General features: G+C 39.8%; 1 long non-coding RNA gene across 1 annotated transcript in view; it reads left to right on the plus strand.

The window, feature by feature from the left end:
• The first annotated feature begins 4 nt into the window (after positions 1-4).
• LOC121355703 overlaps positions 5-20,174 on the plus strand; it is a 47,635-nt gene continuing 27,465 nt past the window's right edge. Inside the window, exons 1-2 of the long non-coding RNA XR_005955457.1 lie at positions 5-2,038; positions 4,406-4,556. This is a non-coding gene — a long non-coding RNA (uncharacterized LOC121355703). The remainder of the gene's footprint in view (positions 2,039-4,405; positions 4,557-20,174) is intronic.

Genomic DNA, 20,174 nt, shown 5'->3' on the forward strand with positions numbered 1-20,174 from the left:
CCCCCCGGCGGCGGCGGCGGCGGCGGCCCCGCTCCCCGGCGACCCCGACAGACGCGACCGAACTCCCGACCAGACCCGGAAGCAGAGCCCCGCGAGCGGGAAGCCGGCCCGAAGGGGGCGGAGGAGCATCGCGCAGGCGCCGGCTCTGCCGCGGCACGCCCCGCCCCCCGCGCTAGCGACGGCCAATGGCGAGCGAGGGCGGGACGGAGGACGGATCCGGCCGTGAGGGGACGGAGGGGCTGGCGCGGCGGGAAAGGCTTGGAAGGGTCGCATGGGAGAGGCTAGGGTGCTGGGAGGGGCTTCGAGAGGCCGGAGAATTTGCAGTCGGCGCGGGTTGTTCTCCTATGCTCTGCTCCCCGGGGTACATGATGTCCCGCCGGCCTGCTCCGTCTTCTCTCACGGAGACACTCTGGCGCATGAGGCGATGGCCGCCCTCCCTCGGTCTGCGTGTACAGTCCGTAAGCTCCTCCTGGGATGTGTATTTATTGCTTCAGTTACTGCTCATCCTTCCTTTAGTTATTGCACATTTTTAGGTATGGGTGTGCTGGTGACCAGCGGCACTTCCTCAGAGAAGCCTTTGCTCTTTAGCCGCGCTCTAACAGAGTAGCAGTTAATGCCGACACACACGTGCTTGCTGTTCCCATCCTTATTTAAGCCTGGTAATTCTTCATTTCTGACCCGATTTAGCTCCAGTTTCCAACAATCAAATCTTGTTAATATATTTTGCATTTTCATACCACAGTACATTTTGAGAATAAGTGAAAACAAGTTCTGCAAATTGCAAGGACTGAATGTTATCATACACTCATGGAATCAGGGAATGGTTTGGCTTGGAAGGGATCTTAAAGGTTATCTAGTTCCAGTCCCTCCTACCATGGGCAGGGATGCCACTCAGTACATAACCTTTCTCAGAGCTCCATCCACCTTGTCCGTGTTAGCTCTTTGCCAGCTAGGTAACAAGAAAGGTCACAAATTGAATTAAGACCATCATTGCCAGTAAACAAACGAGACCAAACTCCACTTGCTCAAATAAAATCCTTTAGGCTAGCTTGCTGGTGACATGAGCTGGGCAAAGCCTTCTTGGTTTGCTGTTTCTCAATAAATCTTCATGCTATGTGGTTGAGCAATACCTGTAATTCAGCATCAGGAGAGTATGGGAAATGAGCCTAATTAATCCCTGCTAGTATTTGAAGTAGAACAGGTGCAGAATCTGAGCTGGAGCTTAGGTTGACAACAGATACTGTTGATTTTAGAGTAAGAAAAAAGACCTGCAAACTCTCCAGGGAGAGCTATGAGATACTACAGCTGTCAAACAAACAAAACTCAAAACTAAGAAGTTCAGAGAAGGCCTGAAAATTGAATACCCTGTTGATAAAATATTTCAATTGCTCAGTTAAACAGCTTAGTTGACCCAAACTTTGCTCCTCTGTCCTTCAGTTTTCTGTTTGCTCCTCACAGATGTAGAGTCTGGTTCTAGAAACCACTGTGCAGTTTACCAAGTTATTACAGTCCAGTATAAAGTGTGTTGGTCAAGGGCTTTTTTACAAGAACTTTTCAAAGGCCAGATGCTGTTACTGCCAACATCTTAACTATCTAAATTGTGTTTGTACAGTGTTCTGTATGGGAATGATATCTAAATTAACTATTTTTTTTTTCAGAAGGACTTTGTTGTAAACATAGATCAAAAATTAACCTTGAAGAAGGTGCTGGATTCTGTGGCTTGTAAACCTGTGGAACTCAATGCTTTTCCTTCTGTGATCCTGACTAGGAGTGTTTTAATTTTCTTATGTTTACTAGTGTGAACTTTTTTTATTTATTTTTTTTTCTAGCACTGTTTATGGTGAGTTCTAAAGCCAGAAGAGGAGAAGAGTCCTCTCAGGATCCAAAACAGAACTCTGAAAGAAAGAAGCACTAACATCAAGTTGCCAGTGACACATGCATGGAAAGGGATAAAGTGAGACCTTATCTGGGCAGAGAATCATGGAGAATGGAAGGAGAAAGGAAGTTTGGAAGTATGTGAAGCTGCAAAGGTGCTCAGGTATATTGATGTGAAAGAGAATAAAGGAGAAGAAAGGGAGAAAGGCAGGTGGTATGGCAGGCTCGTGGGACATGTGATGGAGTAGGAAAATCAGAGAGATAATGAGTGAAGCAGTTGCTACAAATAGGGAAGAAAATGTGGAAGAGCTAGAACAGTCATTTGAAAAGCTGGACACTTATGGATGATTTTCAGGAGCATGGAGATGTGGGGAATGCTGGAAGCATGAGCAGCTGCAGATTAGCAGGATCAGGGGTTCCTGTGAGCCAGGAAATCAGAGGTCTCAACAGGTTTTTAGTGCTTTGCCCTTTGTTTACATAGCAGTGTGGATGGGAGGGAGTACCCACTGCTTGGGATAGGAGAACAGCTTTCCTGACAGCCTGGAACTGTTCTGTCCAGCAGCTCAGTCACAGAACAGTCACTGTGTAGATAAAGCAGGTTCTTCCCAAAAGCCCCAGGAAGGTCTGAAAATCTACAGCCCCCATAAAAATTAAAATTGATAGCTGGAGGTGAATAGTTGGAAGGAGAGCAAGGTAATTCTAGCAGAGAAGCTTGAAAATAGTGATCATATTTGCAGACAGATGACCAAGTATGCACAATCCTTATTTAATGGTTGTATTTCAAGTAATAGAGCCAGCAATAAAAAACATGTGGTTAAGTGTTATGATGTTTGGTTGAGTCACCTAATTGCCTATGACCTCAGAGCTAAGACTAACCTGAACTGTGGGGATGATCCTAATTACAACCTTACTATTAGATATGCAATTACCAATATATAATTACAAGCTAAATTGTAGAACACTGACTGGTCCTCTGTTTACAGTGAAATCCTGTATATAAGAACATTACTAAATGTGACAAAATTAAAAATAAATTCATTCTTCAGTGAGCAAAATATATCTTTAAATACTTTCTCTGAAAAAGTAAGTAAAACACCCAGTCATATTTCATGAAAAGTAATGATTATTGTTAAATACTAGTTACTCTTACTGTGAAAAAGCACAAATAGCAGCAGAAGGTTAACCATGGTGGCATCTCTATGATAACAATCTTAAAGACAGAAATGCAAAAAGGAAACTTTTTACTAATAATCCTGGATTAAAGATATTCTGTCAGCCTTATGCATGAGATGAGTCCTTTCTAGAAGAACATTTCATAGATAAGGGGGCCATCCTAAGGCTTGTGAGGCTCTGGATGCAGCAGCTGCCCATTCCTTATGGCGCTCATGTGAAGCAGTCTGACATGCTGGACTCCCTTCTGCTATACAGAGGCATGTCCAGTGAGGTCAGGCTTCCTGAGAGGTAGGATCCCACATGTCTGCAAGAGGTTTAGGGCCTCTGACTGGGAGCATCACGTGGCTTGGCTGTGTGCTTGCATGACTGCTAAATGTAGTGTAAGACAGGCAACAGGAGACCAGGGGAGATGAGGAACAGGCTTCTCTTTTCAGTCACAGCTTGCTCTTCAAAGTGTCACTGTGACATGAAACTGCACCATGAGTAAGGAGCTCCTAAGCACTACTTGTGGCCTCCATATCTACTCCAGTGGTGTCTGTGAGCAGCTGAATTAACTGCTCAGGGTTGGTATCTGTCAGGTACAAAGAGTGGTAGCTAGGTGCTTGAGAGCACTGCAAGGTTCAATTAATAATGTTTGCTAACTATTAATTAAGTGTTTTAAGTTCTAAAGTGTTGATTAGAAATGCCTGAACATTGAATCATCGTGTTCTAGTTGTACACTGTCACATGTCCCAAAGGTTCATTCAACTGATAAACAACAGGGTCAGAGGTTTATTTATCCAAAAATCAAGACAGCACAGCATGTGGCCCCAGTGTCTTACTGAAACCTGTTATCATTATGCAATTATTTATTTTTGAGGAGAGAATCTTTGATTTGTTTTGCCAGAGCTGTTTTGCCTCCTGCAGATACAATCTGTCATGATTCAGTTTTGCATATATAACATAAATATATTTGCCATGTCAAGGAGCAACATCTGACTGAATGTGGCTTTATTTCTACTTCTGTATTAGTTTTTCTCAGTTGTAAAAGAGAAATGTCGCAGGGCTTGTATTTGGTATTCAAGACCTGTGCAGTAACTGCCTTGAAAGAGGGGAGAATCCATAGCTTCAGACAAGGAACTGACTATTAACAGCTGAGATTAAAGGCTGCAGTCCAGCAATGGTGGGAGATCTAGGTAGCTTTTTAACATTCATGTGGCAATAATCTGCCACAGTATTAGGCAGAGGCATGAAAAAAGCTTAAGGAGACTCAGGCCTTAAACATATACACCGTGGATTGTGGGGCCAGAAAGCTGATGTTTTAAAGGGCAAGCATATCCATGTGAGATAAACTCATAGACAATACCTGCCCCTGCAGATTTACTGGAATAAGAAGCATCCCTGTGATTCAGCATGGCTCAGATACATTTTGGCTGAAAAACTGTTTCAGCTCAGGCTTCTTTGCCAGATACATCCGCCTTCTTCACAAAGTACTCTGTCTCAGTAAGGAGTTCAGCTGGTCCACTGTGGTGAGTGTATTTTGTATTTCTTCCTTTTACTCAAAAGGATGACTGGCAAATCTTTACACAACATCTTTCTCTCAAATCTCCCTTACATGAATAAACAATGCTGCTTGTTACCAAATATACTTTTCTCACTGATGTCTATCTCAATGCACACCCTAAAGGAAGTGAATGTACTAGCCATGGTGAAACAGTGGTGGTTAGATTGATATTTGGACAGCTGGAAACTCAGCTGTGCATTAGACTCTCCTTGTTCTTCACTTTGTGAGATTTAGAATTAGATCAGTGAAGTTTCACAATGGTCAGGAAGGTTTAAGGTCCCTAGACATTCACAACTATACCCCAGAGACAATCTGTGTGCCAACTTTGTGTATCACCAGTATGAAGTGCATATCTTTTCCAAGTCCTGACAATGTAAAAAGTGAACTTTTGGTGGCTCCATATCTCCTTTCTCTTGCATTGCAGAAAATGTTCATTATAAACATCCCAGATTTTAAAGTTGGTATAAACTCCATTATATTTGGGATGTGTGAGCCTAGATATTTAAATTTAGAGAATCAGACTAAGTTGTGCCAAAACCCCTTGAATTTGTGAAATCCTTTATTTATTTTACTTGTGCAAATGCTTACTTTGCATGCATAAATTTGCAATACTAATGCGACTTGAGTGTGTTCATATGAAAATGTGGCATCATGTAGGAATTTATGTGCAATGATACATAATATTTTCAGGGAAAAATTTGTAATGGTGATCATCTCTTTCAAGTACAAACTACTCTTAAACCCAGGAAAGTGAGCATCTATGAAGAGCTTCATTTGATAAATGATGCATTTGATAAAATTCAGATACCTGCTGAGGAAATGGCCTGTTTATAGAAATAGAGTTATACATCAACCCAGCTATCTGGCAGAAAATAACAAAAGTTGATTGCCTGCAAGGTCATCTGTGACTCAGAAATTAGACAGAATATGGACTGTGAAAATCAGCTGTGAGGCTATGGCAGAGAACAATGCATACTTGATTGAATCCTCCCCAAAAGATGTGTCAAATATCACACCTTTCTCACGAAAGAAGAGACTCAGTAGGTGAAGAAAATATGAAGCATTCTACTTCCTTGCCTAGCATGCACAACTGACTTAACAGGTTTTTCATGATGTGATAGTTCTAAAATTTTTGTGAAATGTTTGGTAGTTGCACAGGCGTCCAACCAGATACATATTGTAATTTGTAAAAATGTGGCAGCATGCTTCACAGAAGCAGGAAAAGTATCAGGTTTAGCTTAAGTTAGACTGCTGTTTCTTATATCAGTTTTTAATGAGACACTTCACAGAACCAGTACTGAAATCCTTATAGCTGTTGGCTGACACACACAATGTCTACTGCTTAATGAAGGAGTAAATTGTATAATAAATCTTCTATTTTTATTGCTGTTTCTTTGTATGAGGAGTGAAAATCACCTTTCAAACTTACAGATTCCTGCTGTTTCCTTCATATATTATCAATGTGTATTGTAAAGGATACCATAAAAGGATGTAATTTGTCCAAGACCAAGTATCAAAGATGCTGTCACATCTTCTGGTTATATATTTTATATTTTTATGTTATAAAATATTTATATTTAAAATATAATATTTTAAATTTTTTTATATTTTATGGATGAAATTTCGTGGAATGATGGAGGACTAAATGCATATTATCATTAAAAGCAAGTCCAAAAATACATGTGCAAATCCAGAAAAAAAACCAAACCAAAAACAGAAAGTGAAGTTTCATAGAATAAAAAATTTTATTCCTGTGAGATTTGCCCATGGCTTGATTTGTGTGTATTTTAAAAGATTCACCTTATTGGAGTCCATCAGTTTTCCAGTATTACAATATCTATGCATCCTGTGACGATCTCTGTGTACCTTTGCTAGTTGTTACCTTACGTTTATAGCACTTCTCTCACTAATCCAGCATTTTTGCATGTATGGAACCCTTTGCCCTGAGCTTATGAAACAAAATGTTCCAGTGTATGCCTGATAATGTGTCACAAAAGAAATCTCATTGTTTTCAGTGGGACTTTTATAAGGCTAACTGGTCATCATTGCCTGGGCCTTTGCTGTTCTGCTGATGTGTGCAGACTCTTCCAAAGTGGAGTAATATACATACAGTCTGTATTTAGTCTTACTTCCATAGTGCTGTTACTACACTGGTCAGGCTTCATCTGTTTCACGGGCTGTACAACTTCATTTGTTCTGATTATTTTGCCAAAGATTAAGCATTGGTTTTCCTGTCTGCTGGGAATTTTGTTCCAGGTAATAGCCATGATTTTCCTTTCTCCACTTAAGCCATTAATACATTCATTGGTTGTATATCAGTCAGAAATATCTCTTGGCATCTTTTTTTTTTTTTATCGTCTCTGTTTAAAAATATACTGCTTGGTTATGCTCATGATATGCTGACTTATTCAGGAAACACTTTGTGTTAAAACTGTCAGACAGAGATCCCTTTTATCCTCAGTCATCTTTGTGACTGCATCTAAGCTACACTGAGTGATAGAGACACCCAGCTTAGTCCCATCCTGAGTAGGTGTGTCTGGACCCTGCCACAAATAATAAGTAATGCAATAATAAGCAAAGCAATTCATGGAGGCACAGCTGAACTGCTGGCGCTTGAATTCAGCTGCCATCAGTTCAAGTATCTCTGCAGTATCCTTTGTTGGGAGGTAGGTAGGTCCTTCACTGCCAGAGAAAGTCTGTTTCATCAGGTAACTCACTGGGTTTCAGAGCCCACCATAAGGGTCAAAGCATTACACCTCTGAAGTCTGTACCTCTTGACAAATCCAAGTGAAATCAGCATTTTTTTCCTAATGCTTATGATGAGGAAGAGGAGGTCAGACACAGGGTCATGACAACATATGTCTTCTTTCCTTGTAAATCTAAGAAAAAGAGTCTGACTTCCAGCTTGAGGAGTCCCAAAACACTAGAGAGATCATACACTGAATAAATTCACCTAGCAAGTGAAGTGCTCTGGAATGAGGAACACAGCAGATCTGGACAATAATGAGGGGAAGAAAATAACGAGTATTTTCGGCAAATGTGCAAGCATGTTTAATGAAACAGAAGTCAGATGTAGATCCACTAGCATATATCCTCCAAGACTAGGGCAGCATAAGTGCATTGTGTTGGCCTTGTACAGACATCCTTAAAGATTTCACACTTAAATGAGCAGATCACAAGGAATAATTTAGCCCTAAGACACAGGGTAGTCACACTGGTAATTAGAATGTACAATTAGTTTCTATCTTCTGCCAGAAATGTCCATGCAGTTTAGTGAATTTTTTGAAGAGTTTGCAAACCTGCAGTTTCATTTACTTGTAGATTGTGGAATTTTTTTGCTTTTTAAATTCAGCTCCAAAATTCAAATTCCCTGAAGACTTCTTAGCAGCAAAGCCATGTATCTTAATTCAGAATATTTTGGTTTGGAATCTGTGATATTCTTCAAAGTAAGCCAGCCTGTCCGTATTTTGATACCTTGTTTGTGGTATTGGATGTGCTAACTGAAATACATAAGAACAAAAGGAATAATAACCATCATTAGGGTTGTAATTTGGATCACTAAGAAAATTTTCTAGACCTCAAGCTTACGTAAGATCCATGAAAATAGCTATTACGGGGTACAGAAAAGCAGTGCAGGGTCAAAACTATACTTTGAAATGTGAAATTTTGTAAATACATTTTTATTTTGATTTCATTTTAAATTTCAGCATAGATAGAGCTTGTAATAATTCAATAGTGGCAGTATTTTGTCTCCATCTGAAACCAGGATGTGACATGTTCTTCTCTTACAGTAGCTGCTGAGGAGAGCTTAGGTTATTGTGTAAAATAATTGGTTCTCTGAAGAGTTGGGTACAGTCTCAATCAGTTCCAGTTTCAGTATCAGATTTCTTTTAATCAGAGAGAAGTATAGTATTTTTCTGATTCTCGTTATGCACTGAAATTGGTTGGAAAGAAAATGCTTTGAGCAGTGCAGTATAGAAGCAAATGTTCAGTGTTATAAATAACATTTGATTATACAAATATACTAAAATTATAGAGCTTATTTATGTTGAATCAGGTGTCAGGGTTTACTATAGACTTTTTTGGCGTGATTGCAGTGATCTCATTCTTCTGTAAATTAAAGTAAATTTCATGCAAAATATATATACATATACATTCTTACATATAACAAAATTCTCTACTACATATTATCTACAGTATGAAAAAATGAAAACTCATTACTTGTGGCCAAAACATTTTTAAAAAATGAGGCAGATCCAGCCCCGTCTTTTTAAAAATTACCTGCTGTATGCTGACAACTTGATGTAACTTAGCCAAATTAAAAGAAGACGGACACTTTTTCTCATGTAGTTGTTAACGTATGTTTGAGTATCTTCATTTTCTTAGAAAGATTTAAAGCAATGAGAGGATCACAGAAAGTTTATAGTTCCATAAATTACTGTGGAAAAATGTGGATAATAGAGAGGAAAATAATTTTTATTTAAGTGCCTATAAATTACTCCTGGTTTGTTAATGTTCATTTAGCTTAATGTAAATCAGACATACCTAACATATGTATGGAATGTTCTTTCTAAAAAAAAACATTACCATTCTAGCTTTTCAACAAAGATCTGGCTTAAGTTGATCCACTGGGCAGGGCTCAAAGGTACTTGTTTTTCTTCCAGTCACCTTCCAGTCCTTTCTGAGCTGTGAGTGCACATTGCTGGGTCATGTCCAACTTGTCATCCACTGGCACCCCGAAGTCCTTCTGGGCAGGGCTGCTCTCCATCTGTTCATCCCCCAGTCTGGACTGATACTGGAGGTTGCACCAAGCCACATGTAAAACCTTGCACTTGGTCTTGTTACACTTCTCGAGATTCCCATGAGCCACTTCTTCAGATTGTCCAGGTCCCTCTGGATACGTCCCGTCCTTCAGGTGTGTCAGCAGCACCACTCAGCTTGGTGTCATCTGTAGATGTGCTGAGGGTGTCCTCGATCCCTTTGTCTATGTCAGTAATGAAGACTCAAATACCACTGGTCCAGTACAGAGCCCTGAGGGACAGCGCTTGTCACTGATATCCTCTGAGCCCTTGACCACGACCCTCTGGATGCAACCATCTGACCAATTCCTAATCCACCTAACAGTCCAGCCATTCAATGCATCTCTCTCCAGTTTGGAGAAGAGGATATTGTGAGGGACATGTCATAGGCTTTACAGAATTCCAGATAAATGACATCTGTAAACCTTCCCTTGTCCACTGATGTAGTCACCCCATCATAGAAGGCCCCTGGGCTGGTCAGGCAGGACTTGCTCATGGTGAAGCCATGGTGGCTGAAACACCTCCCTGTCCTCCCTGTGCCTTAGCAGAGCTTCTGGGAGGGTCTGCTCCATGATCTTCCCAGGCACAGAGGGGAGGCTGACAGGTCCGTAGTTCCATATCCTTTCTCCCCTGTTAAAAGATGGGTGCAATATTTCCCTTTTGCAGTCACCTGTGACTGCCATGACTTTCTAAATATGGTGGAGAGAGGCTTGGCAATTACGTCCACCAATTCCTTTAGGTCTGGGATGCCTCTCATCAGGTCCCATAGACTTATGTGCATTCAGGTTCCTTGGGTGATCATGAACTTTATTTACAGTGAGAGAGACTTTGCTCTCTCAGTCCCCATCCTTCTATCCATCCATTTGAGAAATGTGGGAAGAAAGGTTGCCATTGATGACTGAGGCAAAAAAGTTGTTGATTCTTCTACTTCAGTCTTCCCCTCACGAGTTGTTACCTGTTCACCAGTTTTTTTTTATCAGGGGGATTACACCTTCTTTGACGTTCCTTTTCCGACTAATGTACCTGTAGAAGCCCTTCCTGTTATTCATTGTGTACCTTGACAGGTTCAGTTTCAGTTTTGCTTTGGTCTTCCTCACACCCTCTCTACACAATCATACTTTTTTTCTGTACTCTTCCCAGGTCTTCCCTATACTCTTCTCAGGTTACCTGTCCTAGTTTCCACTGCTTCTGTATTTGTTTCTTTCCCTTTATTTGACCGGTAGGTCCCTGCTCAGCCATTCTGGTCTCTTGCCTTCCTTGCATGATTTCTTGCTCCTGGGAATCTCTAACTCTTTTTCTTTATAGAAGATTTCTTTAAAGATTTGCCAGTTCTGTTCCGCTCCCTTTTCCCCAAGGGCAGTCTCCCAGGGGATCCCTCTGACAATCTCTCTGAAGAGCAGAACGTCTGCCTTCCTAAGGTTCAGAAGCCTTACTTCTTACTTGACCTATGTTCCTCAAGACTGCAAACTCCACCAATGCATGATTGCTGCAACCTAGACTACCTCCAATCCTGACATTCCCAATTATCTCTCTTATTTTGGAGACCATCAAATCTAGTGTCATGTTCCCTCTGGTAGGGCTGGCTATTACCTGGCTTAAGAAATTATCTCTGGAGTCTTCTAGATTGTCTACAGTTTGCCATGCTACTTTCTACCAATACTTCACAAATATCCATGCTTTTGAGGGTAAAAGGTTAGTAGTGCTTGGTTATTTAAAGTTCCTTACTCTCTCCTACAACCGTTGCAAAAGATTAATTGTAGCCCGCAAGTTGTTTGTGAAACAGGCATCACTACAGACAGTAAATCATTCACCAAAGGCCAAATAAGGATTTTACAGCACCTGGAACTCTCAGAGAATTATACTTGACCTTATTAAGTAAACCAATTTATTTTTATTTAGACAGTAATTTGCCTGTATTTTAAAAGTGGATCAGGAGGAAAAGAAATTACCATTGCAGTTTCAAAGTGCTTTATGAGTATCAGCCTTACTAAAAACCAGTAGGATGCACGTTCTGAAATTTCTGAGATGCTTTTGAAAATCCATCTCTGCAAACACCTTAACATTTTTCCTCATGAAGCTCCCTCTCACATACCTTATAAATACCTGCAAAACCACCTCATTCTCTTTTTGTCACTTTTTGTCAAATTTGTCTTGATGTGATACTTACAGAAAAAAATCTAGTTTGTTTTTGGAACCCTGGTTACTGAGAATTTTAGACTTTCTGTGCTGATAGGCACTGACCCTCAAGAGAACACTGGATTTGACCTGAGGCCGTGGAGAAGGCTTCCAAAATTGAATGATAAAACTGGGATTATGGGTGTGTGGTTTGAATAGAAGTGTGTAATATCACAGGGTGGAAAATTTAAAGTTTAAGGTTTTAGGATATAGTAATACATAAAAAGCAAGACGGAGGTTTTAGGGTGGAGGCTAGTCCTTCTTCACCTTCTTCTTCATGGGTTTGGGTGGTATTGTGTAATTGGATAAAAAAGTTCACATTGCGGGCCACGGGTGGTTGGTTGTTGGGTTAAAAGTAAAAATAATTTAGGTGTCATTTCTTAATTGGACAGTTTACCCTTAAAAGGCCTTGTAGAGAGAGAGATACGGCTCCATTTTTTAGTTTGTTAGAGTGAGGTGCTGTAGAATTTACAGTTCGTGAGACTGTAATATAAATAAGAACTAGTAAATATCTGAGTCCGAACAAGAAATACCGTCTTGCGCATTTAATCCCAGCCCTGGCAAAAAAAAGTTAAGACTCGACAGTTTGCTTTCTGTGATCTTTCCTTGTTTTTACTGGCCTGAATAATCACAGTCACCTTCATACTCCATCTATTTGTTATCTCTTCTCTCTTGGTCCATATTTACATCAGCAATGCTCAGGAGCTTGACTGTTCTTCCCATTTTGTGATTTTCCAGCATGTGCTAGGGCACAGCTTGCTTCACAATGAACATTTCCAGCAATCCCAAAGCAATAATGCACCAAATTGACATGCCAGGGAAAAACCAAGTGAGTATTGCATGAACAGAGGTGCCACTACCCAACTCTAAGTAGGGAACCCCATCTACCACGGACTGTTTGCCACTGCAGTACTAAGAAGTGCTTCAAAATGAGATGGAAATTACCAAAATCTTATTCATAATTTTGCCTTAATATGCATGCTTATATCCTGACAGGACATGCCATGAAAAGATGTTTCATTACAGAGGAATAGTGTAGCACTGGAAATAAATAGGGACTGTATAATACAAATTCAGATGTTAAATAAAAGTATTTGGGATTCATCTGGAAAGAATGAAATGAAACTGATTTTTGCTTCATTTGGATAGTTCAAATAGAAAAAAGACCATTATAGTGCCAGTGACACACTTGCTAGCACAATAGAAATAATCAGGATTCCAGTTTAATGAGATATTGTAGAAGGTGAGAATATTTTGAAGTGCTAATGAAAAAGAAAGAAGTGTTATAAACGTTAGAAAATGGTAATTGGTAGATAGTAGCACTTTTAAAGAATAATGACAGTTTCATATGAAAAAGCATTGTAAGAATGTTGATTAGCTTAACTGGAACAGGAAAGATTTACAGAAAGAAGGGATTCAAAAGAAGAGCAGCTTTACTTCTGTCCTTCCAAAGCATTGAGTAGTGTTAATTAAAACTGAGACAGGACAAAGCTTAGGGCATGCACAATAGCACAAGTATCCTCTGAATGGCATTGACCAACAGAGGAGTGTAATATTGCAGAACTTGGGAGAATTACTGATTGCAGAGCTCATTGCCTTGTACCTAAGGGGTTGCATGGGTAAAGCATTCCTATTCCAATTTTTCGTTCCCATTGTCCTCTCTGTATTCCTGGTTGACTGTGGCAGGAGCTCACTGCCTATAGGCCATGGACATTCTGGTCTCATTTGTGTAATTTGTGCATAGTATTTCAGCCCTCTGTACCTTAGCTTTTTATAAGGAATTATTGAGAATTAGGGATTATGATGCTTCTGGCATGGTTTTTTGCATGCTGGTTTTAGATGCAAAACAGGGAAACAGCAAGTAATAACCTGAACTTCTACCTGGTTTTATTTATTTAGGTCTGACTTTTTCACACTACTCACTGACAAAATGAATGCAATGAAAACTTTGATTTTTATTTTATGTTACTTATGGTACTGCAAATGTTTTAAAAATGCGGTTTTAAAAATACATTTAACATAAAATGGAAGGGTTTTTTATTCAGAGCTGAATACGTCTGATGCCGTTGTCAAATATCTTATCTTACTTGATGTTAACATAATTAATTTCTTACAACTGAAGTAAATTACCATCCTAATCATTATTCTCTGGTTTGTCAGCTGAAGTTAGACCACATTTAATAGTAAAGCTATGTAAAATCTGTTATGCTGGGAATTTGTGTTTCTGAAGGGCATGATGATAATCAGATTTGTCTAGACATGTAAAACACGTTTGTGATGCTGTGAACTCCTCCAATTCATTTCATGATTTTCTGAGACTCATAATAATTTAATTCAGATGTAGTGTGGAAATTAGAAATTGTAGCAGCCACAAGTTTTTACCAGAAAAGCCACAGATTTCTTAAAATTTTCAGACCATGTCCCCATGTGTTATAAGTACCATTGGTGTGTTATTTCCAGTATTGAATGTATTCACTAAGATTTTTACTTGATGCAGGTACTTGCCTGTCTGAGGAAGGGTAAATTTAGACATTGGGCAATGTAGTGTATCCACTGGTTATTTAATGGCATGCTGTCTTCTGCTGCAGCCATGCAGCTGTGAGCTTTTTCAGTTCATCATGCTTCTCTTATCCTTATCCAGCACATGCTGGTTGCAGCAATCCCTCTCCAGAGTGGCTGAGGAGTAGTGGAGCAGGTCAGGATATCCATGATTTTCTACTGTGGCTCTACTCAGTAGGAATATAACATTGTCCAAAACAGTACCAGTAAGCTGCTGCATGTTTTAAAGTTGCAAAATGAGAGGTGCAACAATTCCAGTTTTAAGCAGTTTAAGTGCTGCATGTTGCCAGCACTTCAAAGCCTTGGAACACCCACTGGTTCTCGTATTTGTCTTTCAGTTCCCCTTGCTTTCCCCAACATGCATGCCTCTGCTTATGAATGTGTTCATTTAAAGCACTGATGACATATCATTTGTCAAACTGAATCTTTTCCCACCTCAGTCTGGGTTTGGTGTGGGTATTCTCCATACTTCATTTCCCCATGTGGAAAGAGAGGTTTGTCTTTCTCTCTTTCTTTTCCATCTCTGCAGACTGCCCACAGATGCTGTAACACAATGTGAGCTGGCACAGGAGACCTGGCTGTGGGGGGGCTGAGGGCAGTCTGTCTCTGTCTACCTGTCTGCATCCATCAGCTGATTTTTCTTCACTGTCAGACTGTACAGGAGCAGTGGATGACTGAGGAAGATGAGCTGTTCCATGGAAAGGACAGCCTCTTGCCCCAGCAGTGCCCCAGTTAGGCTGGTCTCTAGCCTCCCACAGCTGTGCCTGACCCTGCCTGGACAAACACCTCTGGGTTCTCCTCACTGCTCCCAGCTCCCATTCCTAAGGGAGCTAACAACTCTTGCTGTACTCAAACAGACTTGCCCAGAGAATAAAGGCTTGAAAATCACAGGGACATTTAAAAAACAAATATCCATCACTTTAAGATAGACTCATGTCCTTTTTTTTTCTCTCAGAGAAACTTTTAACAACCTGCTTATTCAGCTTGATTGCATTAAAGTAACTGTTCTTTGCTGCTAATAATAATAACAGGGAAACATTACACAAAGAAAATAAAATTTGTCTTCCTTTAAAAGGTGTGTCTTGAAAAGTTTTGATGTGTGAAATCCAGTTCTAGCTGGGAGCTATCTGAATTTCCCAAGTAAAATGTTACCAATGGGGGAGTGTGTTTCAAAATCAGGAGCAAAATGTGTGACCTAGAGGCCATAGGGGAGACAAGGAATTAATTGGAGAAAGCTCCAAATGGAGCTCCAAACCTGTTGGTAGGGGGGACCATAGGAAGGCTTTCCAGGAGGCTCATCTGCTTGGCAGTGTTGTCACCTAGACATCTCTGTAGGGATCTAAATACCAGCCAGAGTGCATGAACAGGAAAGACAAGAGTGGAAGAGTAAACTGTACAAAGAAGGCAGTTAATTTCCTGTATAAAAGTGTAGGAGAAAGAAGGAGAAAATCTTTTAGGGAAAACTGGGATTTTCTCAAAGAACAAATAAAGAATGATGCAAAACAGAATTTGAGGCTTTGACAGTCTGGGCTTGAGCACCTCTTAGAGTGCATTATGGGAGTAAATTATTCTCCACTCTGTGTACATCTGTAGGAGAAGGAGTGTTCCCACTGCCTCTGGGGTTTATCAGCATAGGGTCTGGTTGTACCTTTGGACACTTTTGGAAGAACTGACGTAGCCAAAGCCAAGGCACACAACTTCCCGTTCCACCCTGTGTCCACAAATAGGTTGTCAGTGTTGTTGCGCCTGAGGAAAAACAACCTGACTGTAAAATTTCATTTGCCAGCTGTCTACTTTTACCAGTGCCTTGATTTGTTCATCTACCTGGCTGCTTTTGTGTGGGTTGATGCTAAAAGCTGTAGCACACTCTCCTCTAATGCATGTTTCAGCACAGAAGCTTTGAAGATACAGGTGTTTTCATTGTGAGCTAACATCTGCCAGCTTGAATGTATGGTGCCAAAATAGCAGTTCCCCACAGCAGACATGGCATGTGAGCCTTATTCTAAGAGTGGAGGTTAGAGGGGAGTGCAAATAGTTTTTCCTTGGTTAGCTGCAAAACTTTGAGTTAGATCCCCAGCAAAGCTGAATCTTTCTCTGGGGAATACTTGTGAGCCTTAGCATCATCATCAAATTAATTAAAAGTTGTTCCTCCTCTCTTGAGGTTAATCTAAAATATGGGATTTAGCAGAGGACTGAAAAAGTTTTCTCTTTCCATAGGAGGTCCTGAGCTACGATGTTCTTTGTACTCACTGGAAGTGATCACCTCTGAAGTACTAAAAGAAATTAGGTTCTTTTTCCTTCAGTTATATTGTTGTAATGTCTTATTCCAGTATTCATCCAGGAATATATTAGTAATTACTAATACTAAAATACCATTATAAGATCTCTTGAGTAGGTGCATGAATAAACCATCAAATAAGATAAAGTTCTAATAAAATCTTACACAGCTGGGAGAATATTACTATAATAACACATAGTGAAGAAAAAGTCATACATAACAAAAAATAGTACAATGAAAACAATACAACTATAGTTAAGGATTATTAATTGAAGTAGTTTCCGTTAATGTAATTTGACTACAGTCCCATTTCACTAGGGGTCAAATTCATCCCTGGTGTTACTTGGAGAGTGTGTATTTGAGAGATGGACTTTTGCCTTTGGTTCGGGCTACTTAGAATTTTGTGTCATGCTGCTTCTGAAGAAGTTCTGAGCACCTTCTTCTGGCATTTGTGTAAACCTGAGCTACAGTTTTTTCAGGTTCCTTAGCTTTGTGTCCCTGCACGCCCCTACTCCTTGTGTTCTTGTCCTTGAATGCCTTCTAGTGATTCCAGTGATTCTAGTGATTCTACTGAACTAGAAATGTTTGCTTAAACCCAGGCAGCAGAGCTGTCCTGTGACTTGGGGAATACTCGCATCAGTAGGTGGAGCTGTACCGCGCAGCAGGAGCTCACTTGGATGCTCTGGATTACATCCACATTAGCGCAGGCATTGCGTTGGTACAGGTCAGAGGAATGCATTTGAAGAAAACTTGGCAGCTGTCCCTGACACGCTGCACTTTGACCCGCAGCACAGAGCAGAGGGGACAGCAGTCTTGTGTGATCCTGGCCGGACAGGCCCTTCCCATTAACAGAACAGAGCCTTAGATTAGGGAGTCTCCAGCATAAAACTGTTTGCTGAGTGTGCTTGAGGTAACACTGATGATTCTATGATCAGAAATCATTAAAACGTTCTTTTTTTAAATGCCACTTTTTGTCTCCTACTAATCAGCTTGCTGACTATTTCATAACGATGAAACTGAGCACTTTTCAGTGCTGCCCCAGGATGTATTGGCTACAGTCAGAGGTCTGCATGTGCAGATTACTTTTTTATTAGGTGTGTTTTCTGCCTCTCTCCAAAGTAAACAAACCATCACTTGCAGTAGTTGAATTCATTTTATGTTTGTTTGGGTTATTTGGTAATTTATTCTGTATGACTGCTGGTGTTTGAGTGGAATAGCTGTCTGAGTTCATTAGTCAAAGAATGAGAAGGCTTCCTGGAACTATCTCTCCATGCTTGTAAATGTCTTGGTAGTATTAAAACTTCATTTCTATCAGTTTTACTAGTCCTTCCCACAATTTTCAGTTCTGTTAGGCCACACTTCAGTCTTTTTTTTGCATACATCTCATGTTCCACAGAAATTGTCATAAGCTGTTGTGACCTGATATTATTTTTATTGTTTTAGTAGCTCTCAAAAGCCATGGTGCCCCATAAAGCAGGCACTGGAACTAATACAGTAGTACATCCTGTAAGCTCTCCTGTTTTAATTCTGATCAACACAGCAGAACATGTAAAAAAATACTATTTAATTTGCCTCCTTTATTGCATTTATGTATTGGACAGATGGATGTTTCAATGATTCTTTCACTGTAATTACAAAATCCTTTTTCTCTTCACTTTCCTGGATGATTACTCCATTTAGCACATTCCTGGGCTTGATTCTTCACTTCCAGGCTAATTATTTCACAAGGTGCAATGGCTAATCTAAACTGTTATGTCAGGCTGTCAATACCTGTAATCTGTTTTTTTCCCACTTACAGGTACACCCAACCAAACATTCAGTGGAAAAAGATAATGTAACTCTCATTCAGCTGTCAATCATATTGCTGTGTAAACCAGGTGACAAACATCACATTTCCACGAGTTTTCCTTAACTCTTTCAGTTATCTCAGTACTTCTTTGCCACAGTAAGATCTGAGAAGACCTACACTCTACCCACTTATAACTATAATCTCAGTTATATGAAATACTGCTTCAGCAATGTTTTCATTTAAAAACAGTCATCTCCTTTTTCTGCCATCCCATATTTTCCCTTGGGCTATATGAACTTTATGCAGAAAACAATTTGGCATCTCTCAAACAGTGTTTTTTCTCCTTTTTCCCTGAGAGAGGCATTAACTTCTTTCAAGAACTTTTCAGGGACTTCATACTGACTAAGATATCTTAATCTTTTGTTTGCTAAAAAAAATCAGGCTAAATGATGTTGGTCTCAGTATTAGCAATGAGAACTTGTTTCTCTGCCAACCAGGTATGTATCTTGCAGTAGGCTGATCAAAGATTCCAACATGCCATCATGAAGCCCATGTCAGCAAAGCCTCAGGTGACTTAAACCCCTAAATTAGTGTGTGTATTTGAAAAATATATTTTGGAAGAAAGTCTGAATGCAATCAGCAAGGACTATTGCAACACCATGGTTGTCTAAAGCAACAGAAGCAGTCATGTTGTACCCAGATTTTGCCTCCGTCACTGTTGAGGAGATCTGAAAGAGGGTGTGGACTTAAAGAAGGCACCACTTACAGCAAGGAAAATTCCAGATAAACTCTAAGAAAAGAGTTAGGTTGGACAATCATTCAATCAGGCTGCCTAGAAAGGTTGTGGGATCTCTATCCTTAGAGATATTCAGCATTGGACTGGCCATAACCCTCAGAAATTTCATCTAGTTTGGAAGCTGGATCTGACTTAGAATTGGTGATACTTAGTGCAATGGACCTAATGACCTCCAGAGGTCCCTTCTAATCTACATCTCTCTGATTCTGTGATTATAAAAGAGCTGATGAGTTGCAGTGAGAAAATAGAAATTGGGAGGATGAAGGGGAAAAGACAATGCTAGTTTTGCTCTCTACTGTAAACAGTTTTCTTAAGTTCTTATTCTGTCTTGGGCTGTTACAGAATATTTAAGAAAATGCTGCTGTGACCAAATGACTCAGATTCACAATGCTTTCAGCAGTGCAATGGCAGCACAGAAGGAGGTTTTTTAAAGTGTTTATTCTTCTTAGCATGAGTTTTCTTGAACTTTGTTGAGTTTAACACTGTTAAGAGCTAGATGTATAGGAATACAATCTTGAAATGTAGCAGGAATATGCATAAGAAGAAACCATTTAAAATCTGTCTTCCAAACAGAGTTATCTGGAAAACAAGAGCAAAGGTACTAATAACAATATCTGCTTTTGTCATGGTTGAATATTTTCTGTGGAAGAAAAACTAGATGGAGTTTTTTAGTAACTTCAATAGTCAGCTTCACCCTGGTGACTTACATCCATGCCTATTGATTTTTACATCCATTCATCAATCACTTGTTTTGTAACTGAATCTGTAAATTGTTTCTGGCTTAAAACTCTAAATTTAGGGATGCAATAATACTCTAAATGGAAAATTACAGTTCAGAGCAAAATAGAAAGTAAGAAAGTACTGTGGTGATTATGCTGGTTTCTCTTGTTTTATTGTCTTGTATTCCTGTGAGTCTTTGAAAACAGCTTAAAATCCTTGGGCAAGGATGGTAGGATGGTGGTCAGTGAACTAAAAATAGCACTGATAACATGCACAGATTTAGCAGTGACACTGGTGATTCATGATTTATCTGATTCTTCCACTTCAAAAAATATTTCCTTGCATCTCTGCATGGCATCAACTTACATCTTCTCTCAAAGATCTGCTGCATTAAAAAAATCAGTAGAGCATAAAGTTTTTCCATTTTCAAAATAATAGGAACCTGGGATTTTCTGGGTTTCATATTT

Source organism: Pyrgilauda ruficollis, unplaced genomic scaffold (genome assembly GCF_017590135.1).
Source record: "Pyrgilauda ruficollis isolate IOZ18807 unplaced genomic scaffold, ASM1759013v1 scaffold265, whole genome shotgun sequence".
Lineage (NCBI taxonomy): Eukaryota > Metazoa > Chordata > Aves > Passeriformes > Passeridae > Pyrgilauda > Pyrgilauda ruficollis.